This window comes from Ranitomeya variabilis, chromosome 1 (assembly GCF_051348905.1).
Source record: "Ranitomeya variabilis isolate aRanVar5 chromosome 1, aRanVar5.hap1, whole genome shotgun sequence".
NCBI lineage: Eukaryota > Metazoa > Chordata > Amphibia > Anura > Dendrobatidae > Ranitomeya > Ranitomeya variabilis.
Genome location: NC_135232.1, coordinates 62,215,276 through 62,232,497, shown reverse-complemented (window position 1 = coordinate 62,232,497; position 17,222 = coordinate 62,215,276). Strand labels below are relative to the sequence as shown.

At 40.8% G+C, this 17,222-nt stretch overlaps 1 long non-coding RNA gene across 1 annotated transcript in view; it reads left to right on the top strand.

Moving 5' to 3' along the window:
- The window catches only part of LOC143805074 (uncharacterized), a 177,703-nt gene extending 177,470 nt beyond the window's left edge, over nucleotides 1-233 (top strand). Inside the window, exon 5 of the long non-coding RNA XR_013221170.1 lies at nucleotides 116-233. This is a non-coding gene — a long non-coding RNA (uncharacterized LOC143805074). The remainder of the gene's footprint in view (nucleotides 1-115) is intronic.
- Nucleotides 234-17,222: the final 16,989 nt, after the last annotated feature.

Here is a 17,222-nt window from a genome sequence, read left to right as displayed (position 1 = left end):
CTGAAAACAATGTTCCCATTATCAGGAAGTGGTTCTCCCATACTGTTTGCCTATGCACTGAATGCAAGGCCTGCCAAAAATGAGTATAATAAAAGTTATTTTTCTTCTCTTACAGGTCGGATGGGGGAATTATATACAGCATTATAGAATGCTGTATATCAGCCCTGAAAGGGGGTGGCAGTAACTCGTATCGGCCAAACCTGGTGACAGGATCCCTTTAAGTTCGGTTTCGCTCATCTCTAAAAAGGAGGTATGAGTCTAAAACAGACCCTCTAGCCAGTGTGAAAATGGCAAGATTTCTATTTTCTCTGGTAGAAAAAAAAATTATTATTTTTTTTTTTATTCACTATCTTTTATGTAAATTTAAAGCTAAATCCTGATTTAAACAATAAATCATTTTCTAAATATATATTCCCTTTATTTTTTTCCTCATAATTTACCTGATCTGCAAACTCACATTTGAAAATTAAAATTTCTTCATAGTAAGAAACCTACAAAAAACATATCATTGGACCTGGTTTTGTCTCAAAGCTATTAGTTTTTAGAATGTATTCAATAAACAGGCGTTCTAAGCTATGTAGTACAAGAGGACCTACACATTATACATTGTCCATGTATACCTAGAGGAAGATGACTAATGATGTGAGATAGCGCACCGGATAGGAGAGTGGTGTGGAAAGCCTTGGCCTGGGTCCAGCCCGGTATTGTGAAATGACAAGGTATTTTGTAAGGTGTCTCACTTCCATTAGAATACAAAACATCTGTCATGTTCTCTCTCCTGCATTACTGCACAGGAATTGGAACTGACAAGATGTGCTGCGGTGATCCAAGACAGCGCCATCAAACCTTAGCAGTCCAGAAACTGGTTATCCATATGTTCTAATGTTCTAATGTTAAATCTACTATTAGGAAGAATTCTACCTAATTAAGATTTATCTATGATCTTCCTGTGCACAGAAGACACATATATGATTATGCAGCATTTTTCAGCTTTCTTTTTCCAATCTTCTTTATATGTCCTGCAGTGCACAGGTGCACACATTACTCCACTATAAGGCCGGCGTCACACTAGAGAGTTTTATGGACGTATGAGAGGCGCAAAAACTACGCATTGCACACGGACCAATGATTCTCTATGGGGCAGCATGCTGCGTTTGTCAGCGCATTGTGCAAAAAATCTGCCAATTAAAGTCTATGGTGGCGAGAAAAATACGGATTACACACGAACCATCAGTGTGACTTGCGAGAAATACACACCGGGGGTTCTATAGAAAAGCCGGTAATTCAGCGCTGTGTACAGTAAAATCACACTGACAGGTTAGAATAGAATAGATAGAATAAATGTCTACACATAGAATAGGTATATATATATATATATATATATATATATATATAGATAGATAGATAGATAGATAGATAGATAGATATTTATATATATATATATATCAGTGAGACAAATATATATATATATATATAATACCCAAAAATGGAACAGCACAACTCCTTATACTTAGCTTCGGGTGCAATGCCCATAGACCACCCGTCCACCGGTCGTCTCCAGTCAATATTCAAAAAAAGCAGGCAGCACTCCGTCTTCAGAAAAATATGCAGGACTTTAATGAACCCACATGTCTCAGCGACGTTTCGGCTCAACTGAGCCTTTCTCAAGCAGTGAGTGTTACATCTTAGTGCATATATATAGAGACATTTTCATCATCCAATTAAGGTGCCATATTATAATTATATTAACATATATTATTACATAAAGTGCTACTGTGCTAAAAGTGTCCAGTGTTCATATTAATATTTGGTGATTTATTGTTCTTAACCATGGTTATTTCTGCTTACCCACGAGGAGACATGCCGGTAATGGGGGATATCAGCGTTCTACCTTGCTTTCTGCGCATATCCCAGTATTTCCTCATACATCACGGCCATGTGAGTGGCTGGAGGCCAATTAGATGCAAGGGGCGGTATTTTGTATCCGGCGCATGCGCTGTAGCGCCTAAAAACGCCATATTATATGTGGCAACTACACATCACTTTATTATCGCCATCTTAGTTGTGGAACATCCTAGCTTTTAGATATTGCCACATTATGAGACTACAGGCAGCGAAACTTACACACATATATGCGCTTATATATAGCGCCGGTTAGTTAAATAATCAGCCTGTTATTATATTAAAAGGAATACTATTTTAAAAGGAATAATTCATTCAGACTCCATATATGCCGCACTGACTTTTTTGTGCTTCATCTCGCCTTGGCCACCAGAGCAGACCTTATTACAGACCACCCTCCAGTGGTCACACAGTGTCATGAGGGTGCATTAAGCCATTTCTGGCAAAATTGCCTCACCTTATGACCCCTGTATAGCGTTAGCCATATAGTCCCGGCTACCATTTATACCACACCTATACACCCAGGCATGTCATTATTCCCTTTAAAAAGGATGATATCTTAACATAGTGATGCCAGAAAAAATTGTTGATATATATTATTATATTTTATTAATGCATTGGCCTCGCTTCACTTCGCAAACATGGCTCACAGTTACATTTAACAACACTGGGACATTATTTAAGGGAGCGCAAAATACCAAGAGGTTTGAGATCCAATATCCGCCCAAATCTGTTTTTTGGAAATATGGCATTTTGTAATAGATTTACACAAATATCAAACAAATATGCTATGGACATAATGTTATTAAATGTCGAGTTTTTGCAAGATGAAGTAAAAAAATTGCAACAGAGTACAAGGGAGTTGGAGGAAAAAATACAGGAACTATTAAATAAAGATGATTGGACATTGTTTAAGGAGAAAGTGGACAGAGATATTTGCAAGTTTCGGGGAGAATTGGAGGAAAATAAAAGAAAAAAATGGAGCAGAGATGTTGGGGACTATGAGACTGGTCGGATCTATACTTGGCAAATGGACAATACAAAAATGTCGTGGAAGAGCAGAGGTCCTGTGAGAACGGGAAGAACCAGTGCTAACAATAGCAGTTATAAATGTCTTAATGATGACTTTGTTTCCTATAGATATGATCAAAACATATCACAAAGCAGTGACGTCACCTAAGGTCTTTCAAGCGCTTGAAATACCTTAGAAGACGTCCGCAGCTTCTGATTGGTCACGTAGCGGTCGCGTGACCGCTACGCGACCAATCACAAAGCAGTGACGTCTTCTAAGGTATTTCAAGCGCTTGAAAGACCTTAGGTGACGTCACTGCTTTGTGATTGGTCGTGTAGCGCTCACGCGACCGCTACGGACCAATCAGAGCGCAGTGACCTCATCTAAGGCCCTTCAAGCGCGCATTCTTAGGTACAACGGCTCCCGGATACGGCGGTAAAGTCCAGGCTGCGTCGGAGAGGTGAGTATATCCCTATTTTTTATTTTAATTCTTTCTTTTACACATTGATATTAATCCCGATACCGATTCCCGATACCACAAAAGTATCGGATCTCGGTATCGGAATTCCGATACCCGCAAGTATCGGCCGATACCCGATACTTGCGGTATCGGAATGCTCAACACTACTGGTGATGCCTTCACTAGAATAAAGACAGAGGCACAAAAATGAACTTGTTAATGTATCTGAATAATAAAAGTATTTTATTCTAACAGAGTTAGGCCACATTCACACATTCAGTATTTGGTCAGTATTTAACATGAGTATTTGTAACCCAAAATCAGGAGTGGAACAATCAGAGGAAAAGTATAATAGAAACACGTCACCACTAGTGTTGAGCGATACCTTCCAATATCGGGAATTATCGGATAGGATTGGATTGGACCGATACCCAAAAAATATCGGATATCGCCGATTCCGATATCGGAAACCAATGCAATCAATGGGACACAAATATCGGAATGAAAATAAACCCTTACTTTCCTGTAGGTTAATTCTACATGAAGGAAAACAACCAAGAATAATGTAGAATGTATTGGGGAAGTGGAGGAGACATTAAAGGCATAGAGGTTTAGCCCAGTCAAATGGAATAGCAGGAATTATTTTTTTTTTTTAAGACGTTCGGAGTTACAAAGATATTGACTATGTTAAGCTTTTTTATATTTTGTCAGATATTTATGTTTCACTACTTCCGTGCTCTTCACCTTCTTTTTTACTTCTCCCACACTTTCTCCTTCATCATCCTCAGCAGCAGCATCTTTTTCATCAACTTCTTCACCTGATTCATCTTCTTCTTCTTCACCTTCTTCCTATTATTCTTTTTTTTTTACATTCTTCATATTCTTCTTATTCAACTATTATTCTTCTTTATATTCTACTTCTTCATCTTCTTCATGTTCTTCTTCTTCATCATATTCTTATTTGTGACAGGCATTCCTGTAGTTGTTATCTATAAAAGTTTGAAGATTACACCTTCCGTTCTGCCTGTCACAAAAGATTTACAACAGGATTTGTCCGAGTTCAGTGTTGTCTGCAGCAGCAGGTATTTTCCAGGAGCACCACAAGGAGGAACGGACTCACACCCATACACTGGTTAGTCTTCTTCTGCTTATAATTTAGATAATATCTTTTGCTCTGATGTTTAGTCTTATGCTTAATGTTCTTCTGCTTTTTGTTCTGCAGCTTCTTGTTCTTCTGCTTCTTGTTCTTCTGTCTCTTGTTCTTCTGTATCTTGGTGGTTGTCTTCTTGTTCTTTGTCCTCTTGGTCATCTTCAGGGTCATCTACTTGGTCTTCTTCGGGGTGGTCTTCAGGGTCATTGTCTTCGGGATCATCGTCTTCTTCGGGGTGGTCTGCAGGGTCGTCTACAGGGTCGTTGTCTTCTTCGGGGTGGTCTTCAGGGTCATCTACAGAGTTGTCATCTTCTGGAACATCGTCTTCTTCGGGGTGGTCTTCAGGGTCATCGTCTACAGGGTCATCATCTTCGAGGTCATCGTCTTCTTTGGGGTGGTCTTCAGGGTTGTTGTTTTCAGGGTTGTTGTCAGAGAGAACCAGAGTGATTACCAAAAACCATTTCAAAAAGCTTGAACTTGGAAATGTAGCAGAAGGTACAAGCAGGCTGAGGAACTGCCGAGAACCAGCTGACGGTACTGGAACCCAGATGGGTAGCAGAAGGTACAAGAGCCAATGGAACTACCAAGGACCAGCTGATGGTACTGGAACCCTACCTACTAAGCAGGAGGTACCTGTGCCAGAAAGCACTACCAAGGACCAGCAGATGTTGTAGGAACTCAGATACCGAGAATGAGGCACCTAAGCCAAAGGCTCTGCCTGGAACCAGCTGACATTACTGGAACCCAGGGGGACATATTCAAGATTGACTTTCAAAGAACCAGCTAATGGTACTTGAACTGAGATAGGCAGCAGAATGTACACATGAAAAAAAAAGTTGCAAGGCCGCGAGCCGGCCGGAGTTACTGAAACCCACCGTCCTACAGGGGGTGCTTGTCCTATTGGCACTACGGAACCATCCTTCATTGCCTGATCCCACAGCCCACATAGGAAGCACCTAAACTGCAGGCACCATAGAGTCGGCTAACCCGACCGCAACACAACAGGACAACGTAGTGGAGGCAAAGTGATGTTGACACTACCAGGAAACAGCTGGCATGCTGGAACCAGGCTGGGCAGTAGGGAGTACCCATGCCAAAGACACTGCCGAGAACTAGCTGACAGTACTGGAACCCTTGGGAAAATTGATCTCCCACCCCTGATCTATTTTGTATAGCGCTATGTTATGTATAGGCCTGTTCATAAGGGAAAAATTTGCCTGGCTGTCTCTGTCATTTTCCATGTACAGATGTGCCCCAGAGCACCTGTGTTACTCTTATGACCTATCACATGATCTATCAAAAGGAATCATGTAACATGTTACGTGACACATCATGTAAATGGGTGGCCTATGTCTTCGAAAGAAACTACCTGGGGCCCTGGCTACTTTTAATTCACCAGTGGCTGAAGGTTATGAGGAGCCAAGGGTTTTGAACCAACCAACCACCTCCCGGACCAATATAATTTATCCTGCCCCTGCTTATTAGGACATTAGGACATACCTAAGGTATGACCTTGAAGGACGTTAATATAAGACTGTTGTTGCAGTGAAGAAAAGTACCATTTATTGATTTATCAACAAGTCATTCTCAATGGTGCTACACTTAGTAGGATGGGAAACAACCCAAAGAGTATATTGAACCCATTAAAATCATCATTTATTTGACTATTTTAAAAAATACAAAATGAAACATATCAGAGGCTGCTAGCTCAATGCAGGGACTCACATAATAATGTAAACAGTGGTAAGATGCACATATTACTAAATAAATAAACATATGGCCCTAATGTTCTTGAGTATTATGGGATAAACTTTTCCCCTGAAAAGGAGAATGGGCAAACAATCAGTAATGCACTTACATGTACAAACCACAGGTAACTGTGATATCCCCACTACCTCACAATGAAAATACCCCAAATTTTCCAACTTTTCTAAGTGCTTTATGCCAGATTTCTGGGATAAATACTTTGATGAATTAGGGCATCAGTCTTTTGTAGTGATGAGCTAGTATATACTCGTTGCTCAGGTTTTCCTGAACATGCTCGGGTGTCTTCCGAGTGTTTTGGCAAGCTCGGGGATTTATTTTTTGTCAAAGCAGATACATGATTTGCAGCTGCTAGACAGCCTGAATACATGTGGGAATTGCCTGTTTGTTAGGGAATCCCCACATGTATTCAAGCTGTCTAGCAGCCGCAAATCATGCAGCTGCGTCGACAAAAACTAAATCTCTGAGCACACCAAAATACTCAGAGGACACCCGAGCAAAGCGTATACTCGCTCATCACTAGTCTTTAGTCTTAAGCCTTTCATGACCACAAGGTTCACCATTCTGGGGCCTATCACACTGGACATAGATATTGGTCTCATAGCTCTTCATAGAGTGAACTTGATCAATGATAGCTACCAAATAGCCTAAACTAATGCCAACATTTTGTTTTTTGTGTCAAGGTCAATGAGTCTATTTACTTTCAAAGTGGTCTTCCAGATAGATTTAATCCTACAATTGTTTCTTTCTAATAGTATTGTCAGAAAACCACCTTTGGGACCTGAATTCTGGAATGTATGTGAATATGGCCATTTGCCATTCACGTAATGAATAGATTGCTCTATAGTTCTGAAGGCAACAATGTGTCATGTGAAGGAGAAAAAAGAATCAACCTATTTAAATAAAAAATAGGGGTCCTGTAAAAGCGTAAAAGTCAGTTAAGTGATCATAAAAATGTCTACGATTTTGAGTGAGTGTTTCTCTTCTAGGGCAATATAATTGATTGAAAGAGCAAGAGCCGACCCTTCATCTTCGGAGAACTGTCCCAGAGAATACAAAGAGTTGCCATAATGGAGGAAGCTTGCATATTTTCCAAAAGACCTTTCAAAGTAGTGAACATGTTTTTGAATCTGACATTTGTGAATTCTCTATGGACTAATAGTACAATAGACTAGAAGTACTAATCGTTTAGCTTTTATATATTTTGACATGAAGTTATATATTTTTTTTTACAAAATGATGTAAAAATGGTATTAAGCATATAGGGATTTTCTAATCAAATATGTAATATATTTAATTAAAAAAAACAAAGCACGTGTTTGGATTGGATTTAAAATATGGAGAATAAATGGATTAAAAAATATAAAAATGTTCAACAAATTAAGGTAGAGAGTGTGCAGTTAAAGGGACTCTGTCACCTGAATTTGGAGGGAACAATTTTCAGCCATAGGGGCGGGGTTTTCGGGTGTTTGATTCACCCTTTCCTTACCCGCTGGCTGCATGCTGGCTGCAATATTGGATTGAAGTTCATTCTCTGTCCTCCATAGTACACGCCTGCGTAAGGCAAGATTGCCTTGTGCAGGCATGTACTACGGAGGACAGACAATGAACTTCAATCCAATATTGCAGCCAGCATGCAGCCAGCGGGTAAGGAAAGGGTGAATCAAACACCCGAAAACGCCGCCCCTATGGCTGAAAATTGTTCCCTCCAAATTCAGGTGACAGAGTCCCTTTAATCTATTATCATAATGACCTGCTCAGTAAAGTCACGTTTTTTTGTCCAGGCTTGGAACAACAGTGTACAGTCACGATACTGCATGTTGGATAAAAAATGCTAAAGCATAATAAGGTCTAATCCAAGTAATGATGGAAGAGAAGTAAGTAGTTTGCTCACCTTAAAGGGTTGTGTAAGACACAACTAGAGTTGAGTGAATTTTTCAATATTCTATCTGGATTACGATCGACGGCAAGTACTGTATTCGCAATATTCGCCGAACATAGCCGACCGCTATTGGAGTCAATGGGAGTAGAAATGAGCAAATATGTTCGGAAACGATCATAAAACATAAATTTGGTACGAATACGGTACCAATATGGTACCAATATGGCACAAATTCGGATTCGGCGATCGTTTCCAAACATATTCGTTTATTTCTAGACACAACCACTAGAATTACATACTGTATATTCTAACAGCTGCAGCTTCCAATAAATCACGTATAACTTTTCCAAGAGTGCTGGAAGTAACCTGCACTGATGGATAAATGGCAAGTCACAATGAAATGTTGTATGATGGTTTAATATCAACGCATTTCAGATTCACACCGACTCCTTCAAGACCACCAGAATTGCATTTTTGTGATTTACATGTTTGCAGTCACATGAAAACTAGACATGTGGAGCATTAAACAATTCACTTGTGATAGCAAGAATATAAGTCACACATGATCACCTACTTGCAACAGCAATACCGAGGAATCTGGTGTACCGCACGTTGACACGATTCAATCACGACTCAATCTCATAGAGAGTCTGCAGACTTTTGTCCTAATCCTGGAAACCCCCTTGTGGAGTGCATTGCACAGTGAATGAAGTGGACAATAATTAGATGGAAAATGAGAAGGACGTAACTTAACTCTTTCATGACCGGAGGTATTTTTGTTTTTGCGTTTTCGTTTTTGTGGTCCCCTTCTTCCCAGAGCCATAACTTTTTATTTTTTGGTTAATATGGCCATGTTAGGGCTTGTTTTTTGTGGGACGAATTATACTTGTGAAAGACACCATTGGTTTTAACATATTGTGTACTGCAAAATGGGAAAAAAATTCAAAGTGCGGTGAAATTGCAAAAACAATGTGCAACTTCACAATTGTTTTTTGTTTTGCTTTTTTACTATGTTCACTAAATGCTAAAACTAACCTGCCATTATGATTCTCCAGGTCATTATGAGTTCATAGACATCAAAGATGTCTAGTTTCTTTTATATCTAAGTGGTGAAAAAGAAATCCAAACTTTGTTTAAGAAAAAAAAAAGTGCCATTTTCTGATACCCGTAGCGTATCTATTTTTCATGATATCTAGTTGTGTGAGAGCCTATTTTTTGCACACCGAGCTGATGTTTATAAAGATACCATTTTGGTGTAGATATGATCTATTGATCACCCATTATTGCATTTTAATGCAATGTTGCGGCAACCAAAAAACATAATTCTGGTGTTTTGCCTTTTTTTCTCATTACGCCATTTAGCGATCAGGTTAGTTATTTTTTATATTGATAGAACAGGCAATTCTCAATGCAGCAATACCAAACATGTGTATGTTTGATTTTTTTATTGCTTTATTTTGAATGGGGCAAAAGGGGGGTGATTTGAACTTTTATATATTTTTTAGATTTTTAATCTTTTTAAAAACATTTTTTTAAAACTTTTGGCATGCTTCAATAGTCTCTATAGGAGACTAGAAGCTGCTATAACCCGATCAACTCTGCTACATACCAGCGATGATCAGATCGCCTGTATGTAGCAGAATTGCTGACTTGCTATGAGCGCCGACCACTGGGCGGAGCTCATAGCAATCTGGCAGTGACAACAATAGAGGTCTGCTAGTGACCTTTGGTTGTAATGCGAACCCATTGGTGACCCGCGGTCATGTGACAAGGGCACCGATGGGCAGGATTTCTGGCGTGCTTGCCGGAAGCGTATGTTAAATGCCCACTGTCAGAGTTTGACAGAGGCATTTAAGGGGTTAATAGCTGTGGGAGGATCGCAATTCCTCCCGCAACTGTTAGCGGCACATGTCAGCTGTTCAAAACAGATCCATGTGAAAAGTTGACCATGTTATCTACCATCCAAACTGAAATTAGGTCCACAAACTGTCCATTTTATACATGAAGAAAAAATATTTTTGTATCATAAGTGAAAAATGTGCGCTGCATTAGGTCTGGATTTTGTACCGTTTGTGCTTAAAAAGTACAAGGGAAAAAGCAAAAGTATGAGTGTGGTGAGTGGCATCTCAGCCATCTAATCTGGGACAGGGGTGTGCTGAGCTGTCAGCAATATCATATGCAGCTCAACTTGAGAGTTAGTGTTGTGAGTAACAGTGTTAAGTTCCTGCCACTGCACAGGGGGAATCTCAAACCATGTCCTCTGCGGTCTCCCATTCATCCCCAGCTGCAGTGGAGCCTGCTCAGCAGAGAGATCAGTCCCAGCGTCTGGCTCAAGCTGATACTGTGCACCTGGTTACTATTGCTGTTTCAGGTTCAGCCATTGTAACCAGCATTGATCAGCGGCGAGCAGACACTCCATGGACTAAGTCCTGCTTTTCATCTTTTGAGCATGCCCATGGGACGACCTCTCATTGGAGGTCGTGGGTCACATGCTCAGGTCCTTTAGCGGCTCTGATTGGTCCACTGGGAAGGTCCTGGAAGGCTGCATCTATAAAAGGTTTGCAAGCGATAGTATAAACCTAATATCGTGTGTGTGTGGATGCGTGCATGTTATCTGGTGAAAGCTCCTAATTATCCCCTTCCCTAGTGTTGTTGTATGTGGTTGGGTGTTTGGCGCTGACTAGCGCCAAATAGTGCAATCGAGCACAAGAGCATGAAATACAGTGTCGTTACAGCAGTCTTCGCTAGTGTGGCACTGTGTGGTTTCCAGGCCCTAGTTAGGGTGGTTAGTGGCGTCCGCCAGAGCAGCGCTACACACACCTAGTGAGGTAAATCTATTAGTTCAGTTTTCTCCCTGGCACCGCAGTTGCAGCTTCGAACGCAAGTGTATCTGGAGTGACTCTAATCCTGTGTCCTTGGGGCAGGGTCCTGTGACCAAAACGCTAGCGTTCACTCTGCGGTATTGCGGCCCTGTGACGCAACAGGGTTCGCCTCCTTACATACCAGGTGTAGCTAACCCGTGTGTGTTCATATTATACTGCCATATACTGTCCGCCATTACCGAGCAGCAGGTGACATCTCTGCACGGTGGACCCTGGGCTCCGAACGCACCTTATATCTTCCTTACAATAATGTGGTGCATTCTGCCAGCCCTAACAGACTGTCCTGTCAGCCAATCAAGGCTGCGGTATGCTGGGTTTCATACAGGTGTCTCCTGTTCTGAGTAATTTCCTGGCTATTAAGCTGCCTGTCTGACTCTAATTCCTGCCAGTTATAGCCTTATCTCAGTAATGCATGTATGCCTTGTATTTCTGTGCTCTGTCTCATGTATTGCTGCTTGACCTTGGCCCTTGCCTCTGACCATCCATGTGCCTAGCCCCTTTGCCTTGATCTGCTACCTTCCTGGAATTCTGACCTCAGACTGTGACACCACTACACATCTGTTTATGAAGTGTATTTTTGTTATATGACCACAGACATGGATTGTCTGTGAGTAGTGGCCAGTGTCACATGCACAATTTCACACACTGCAGAAGAATGCAACAGCCAAAAAGCAAGTTAATGATGTCTTGTGCAACCACATGGGCTTACTCCTAATACCTTTCAGCTATCACCTCACATGTTCTTTGCAGCCATTCACAAGGACTATCACAGCCAGTAGAAACTATAAAGGCCAGCTGTGACGACACAGCATTTTATCTTAATTAACCAGATGTCTCTTTTCAGCAAGCCAAGAGGAATAGACTGTTATATACAGTATATGTTGACGTCTGAATTGATGTGTTTCCTTCTGGTTGGTCAAGAAAACACAGATTTTTGTTTGTGTAAGCCACTAATATTAACTTATAAGTTGATATTTGATGTAACATATAAAGATGGGCGGACACCTGGATGTTCGAGTCCAGGGGGTTCTGCCAAACAGTTACAAAAAGTTTGAGTTCAAGTGCCAGAATGGGTACCCAGCCCCAAACTCCAAGCCAGACCCCATTCACTTGAATGGGGGCCCAAACATCCAGTGTTTACCATGCTAACACCGCTTATGATTGGGGGTAAAATCATTCATCAGTCGTTCTCAGACTGGCACCATGCAGGTTGAAAATTGTTTATCCCCCAGACATGGATTATGGCGTGGGACAGAACAGTGGAATTAGGCGTTAAATGGGTATCACTGTGTTTGTTATTTTTAAATAAAAAAGTAAAAGTGTATTTTGTTTTATTTCAAATAAAAGACTTTATTCTGGCTGTGTCCTCATTTATCATTTAAGTATTGGCTTAGTAATGGATAGGCATATTATTGTTGCCTCTCCATTACTAAGCCGTGGGCTTGATGTCACCGGACAAAAGAAAAGTGACATAAACCCCACATATATGAACCCCACTTGCCACTGCTACAGGGCAAGTGTAAAGAGCCAGGCAAAGCACCAGAATTGGAGCTTCTATTAGATGTGTATTTTCTGGGTGGCTTTTGGCTGCTATTTATTCACTGGGGAAGACAATATCCATGGCCCCTTACCAGCCTGAGAATACCAGCCCCCCAGCTGTCTGCTTTAGCAAATCTGGTTGTTACAAATGGTGCGGACTCCACGCCGTTATTTTAAATTATTTATTTAAATAATTTAAAAAAATCGGAATTGGGATCCCTATATTCTTATTAGCCTTGCTGAAACTGACAGCTTAGGGTTACAGCCCCCAGCTGATAGTTTTGCCTTGCTGGATATTAAAAATACAGGGGAACCCACGCCTGTTTGTTTTTTTAAATTATTAATTTACAGCGCAGGAGCCAGCTGATGAATACTCACATCAGCCGCTCCTGCTCTCACTGTTATTATAAAGAATTAGATCTCAGCCACAAATAAGTCCAAAACTGGACAAAACAGAAACTCCCCACCAATATATATACTAATCCGAAAAAAGGAGTCATCGAGTTGTCTTAAGAGGTATAGCAAAGTAACAAATTTATTATTTATTAACAACCATTAAAATGCCAATATAAAATACATACTCAGAGTCATAATAGCATAATACTGTGAATCATGGAAACAGGTAAATAGAAACCACAGGTCACATCTATAGTATACGCCTTGAAAGCCCAGGTGAACATAGTAAGTAAGTGGCACTACCAGCTTACCAGTCCCACCAAAAGTCTGTATAAGGTGAAAGACTAACAATGAATGAAAGACCGGGCCTTACCCATGTTGGACGCAGTGTGAACCTGTGGAAACGCCAGCCCCTACGCGCGTTTCGCGTAGGCTTCTTCGGGGGGCTGTTCTCACTGTTATTAGCAGCAGCAGGCACCAGCTGATGGGAGCAGTAGTCCCAAACACCTGGTGTTCAGGGAGCTAAACTCAAACAGTAACACGGGCTTCCTGGTGAAGTTTGTGTTTGGTGTCCATGTCTGAAAAGTAGGAGTTTGGTACGGACACCGAAACTTTACTGTTCGGGTTCACTCATCTTTAGTAACATATTATCTTTGATTTTACCCTGGATGACTAGTAATATTTGCTGATATGCTGATTACACATTGCCCAGGCCAGCTAGTTTGTTGACTTTCAAAACATAGGAGGACAAATTATGCAAATAGATTATGCAAAATAGATTGGTCTCGTTACCATTCTTCCCCTTTACCTGTGAATGCTGGATGAAGGACAGTTGTTAACTATAGAAAAAGATAGATACCTCCATATACAGATATACCTCCAGACATCCAGACAGAGATACAGAGATCAAAAGAACCAGAGACTTTTGTGGGGGCCAAGAATGGAACCTGCCGGTCATCAGGCTACATGGAGATGTTCAAAGAAGCCAGTTTGAGACCCTCCGGTCAACTGGCCTTGTACCTCAATGGACTTTCATCTTCTTAAGCTTGTCGTTACCTCCTCTCTGTATGTGCCACAGGTGGGGTAGTCAGCCCTGGAAGCTCTGAAGTCAGAGCTGCTCTTATCCCAGTGAATCAGCGGAAGGATGAGACTCTGTAATTTTGCACCATCTTGGGTATTTTACTGGGACTGTTTTATGTGTTATCTGCCTGCTTTGTGGTTCAATAAAGTATTGCCACACTGTTTTACTCTCACCCTGTGTTGCCTAACTAGTGTTACGTTCACATTTAAAAGAGAGCGCATTCGGTTGGATGATCCCTGGTCCATGAGGTTTCAGATTGTGGACCAGGGCAACCACTGACCCATCGTGTCTCCATACCAGCCAAGAAGGGTATTACAAACTAGAGATAGGAGGTAAGAACACACAGCTCATTACACATATTGATAGAAAAAGATTAAATTGACCATACCATTTGCAAGCCTGACTGTACATTATCTGTCTTTTCACAGTTAAATTGTCATCAGTGCCAATAGTGCACATTCAGCCAGACACTTGCTACTTGTTCATCATGTTGTCTCTATTGCAGTACTACTGTCACCTGGACTGTCTTTTCTGTCCTTATGCTGGCAAAGATCTGGTTGCCTGCCTTTTCCTATGTTTCTTCCACACTGCTTCTACCAGTGCTAATCCAACTGCACAGCCACATAAGTCACATATCTCCTGGCTGCCCACTGTATTTTATAGTGCTATACTGTACTGCTGCTTCTGGGGCTGTCATTGCTCGCCTTTGCAGTGTCAGACATCTCCTTACCTGTGCTGTCATATTTATCTACCTTGTGATTTCTATAGCTGTCTCTGAACAGCCAAGCATGCCACACATAATCTGGATGCACATTGTGTTTTGTAGCTCTAGACTTTATTGAGGCTGGGAAATGCACACTTATTTAGGCACACAAACATGTAACAACTCCAAAAATAGGGCTAATTTTATAAGCACGGCTTGTTGATTCTTCACTTTCAGCTCTCCTATTTCTGTTGAATAAAGAGAAAAATAATTTTTGTAAATCTTTAAGCATTTTGAGAATAGCAAACCTGTGGTGGATCCCAAAAAAAGGATAATTTTTTAATCTCCTAGTTGAAAAGCCATTTTTTCATCATTACTAAATCACCACACCTTTTTTGGTAATAAAGGGATCATTTTGGACAGACTGTGAAAAGTTATGTTGTCTTCATTTAGCAAAGAAAAACAGCTTTTTTTACTTGCCCCACCAAGTGTGAAAAAATGAGGATTCTTTAATTTGCATTTCCAGTGCATAAGCATTAGCAAAGGTGGCATTTGCCCCCAAAATGGGATAATTTTTGGACTGTTTTTACCATTTAAGTAGCCAAAAATTTCTTATACTGCGTTTTGTTTTTATATACATTGCTGATTACCACTGGTTAATACCTGTTTCCTCTAGCTAGATGTGTTGAGGTCACTTGGACATTAATAAGTGTCTGTGTTAAAATGCTCCAAAAGGGTTCAAATAACAATTTGGATGGTGGGGTAATTTCGACAAGGCTGGTAAATTAAAATTTCAAAGAAGCCACTCATCTTTAAAAACAGACTTTCGTGCAATAGACACAAAATTAATCCTTATTAACCTACAATCCTTACATACATTTGTTTGTAATGTAATTCACTTAAATTGTCTAGATAGCAAAGCTGTAAAAAAAAGCCATACAAACAGAAACTCTGAAGCTGTCGAAAGGCGATGGCTTGTCTCTATCGCTAGTGACTTTCATCTTAATCTGGGAATGGCTCCTAGGAAGAAAATAGCATTCTAATGGCAGACATGGATTACAGCTTGGAGAAGACAGACAGTGAAAGTGTTTCCTTGTAACTGGCTGTGTTAGATAAAGTCCTTGATGACAAACTGAGGTTTCAAATGCCAAACAAAAATGGATCTGGGCTCAAACTTATAAATATTTAAATGAACATGAAATATTAATTAAGCTAAAGCGTTGTCTGACGGAGGGTGTGAATATGGTAATCAAAGACTCCCTGCAGGCGCCAACATTTACAGCACAGCAAATTCACAAATGGGGTTTGACTCTATTGTTAACTCCATGTTCACCTTTCATCAGCAGATTGCAACTTACATATAGAATTTATCGACATGAAAAGTTGAATCCCTTTTGAAAAACATTGCTTTACTTATCTAGCACTAATCAACCTAAAACTTCAAAAAACTGAACTGAGTTAAAATAATTTCCTTGTATCTATGGCTGGGTTGGAATTAAGATTCAGTGCTGGCATTTGAAAGCCCATGCAGCCCCATCTACACCCACTTCTTCAGGTGGTTACCTCTATATTAAATATGACCCTACTTGAATGGAAAATTTACTGCAACACCAAGAGTAACAATAATACCACTATGCAAAATGAAATAATAATGCCACACTATGACCTCATAATACTACCAAATGATGATGGGATAATGCCACCATACTGATTATTACTAGTGATGAGTGAACGTGCTTGCCACTACTCGTTACTCACCCGAGTATCACTATGCTCGGTGTACTCGGTGAGCACCGAGCATTTCCGGGATTATTCGGCGGTAACTGTTGTCTCCACCCAGCATTTTTGGCGGACTTTAGAGAGACCCAATCACGGTGCAGGGATTGTCTGCCAGGCCATGAAACGCCACAGCCATCTTTGTTGTAGCCATGCAGTGATTGGCTTGGCCGCACAGCATCATCCTGAGTATTAGAGACCTGGTGCTGCCCTGCTCGCCGCATTCATCTCCGGATTCAGCGAGTGTAGAGAGAACTGCTGCCGAGATAGGGTCAGAATCGTGCTTTTAATGGTTAGTGTAGGTCTGCAACTGTTAATTCCACAACTCCTGAGAAACCAACAATCCTTTTTAGGGTTAATTCGTGGGTCCCGAGATTGCAGCGCTAGGTAGGCAGGGCACAGCATATCCACATCAGTGCAAGGCCTGCAGGCACTGTATTTGAGTACATAGCTCCCACTGCATCCTTCCCAAAGCTCCATAACTTTGTGCTGCTGCTGCTTATTTACTGTATACCTAGTTGCAGTTTTCTTTTTTTTTTCCTTTTTTCCAAAAATTCCCCCCCCCCCCAAAAAAAAAATACAGTTTGTTATGTCAGACTGAGTTCTGGTGCATCTGTAAAATAATCATAGTTTGTCAGGCATACGTAGCATAGTTGTGTGTGCTAGCCTTGTTCT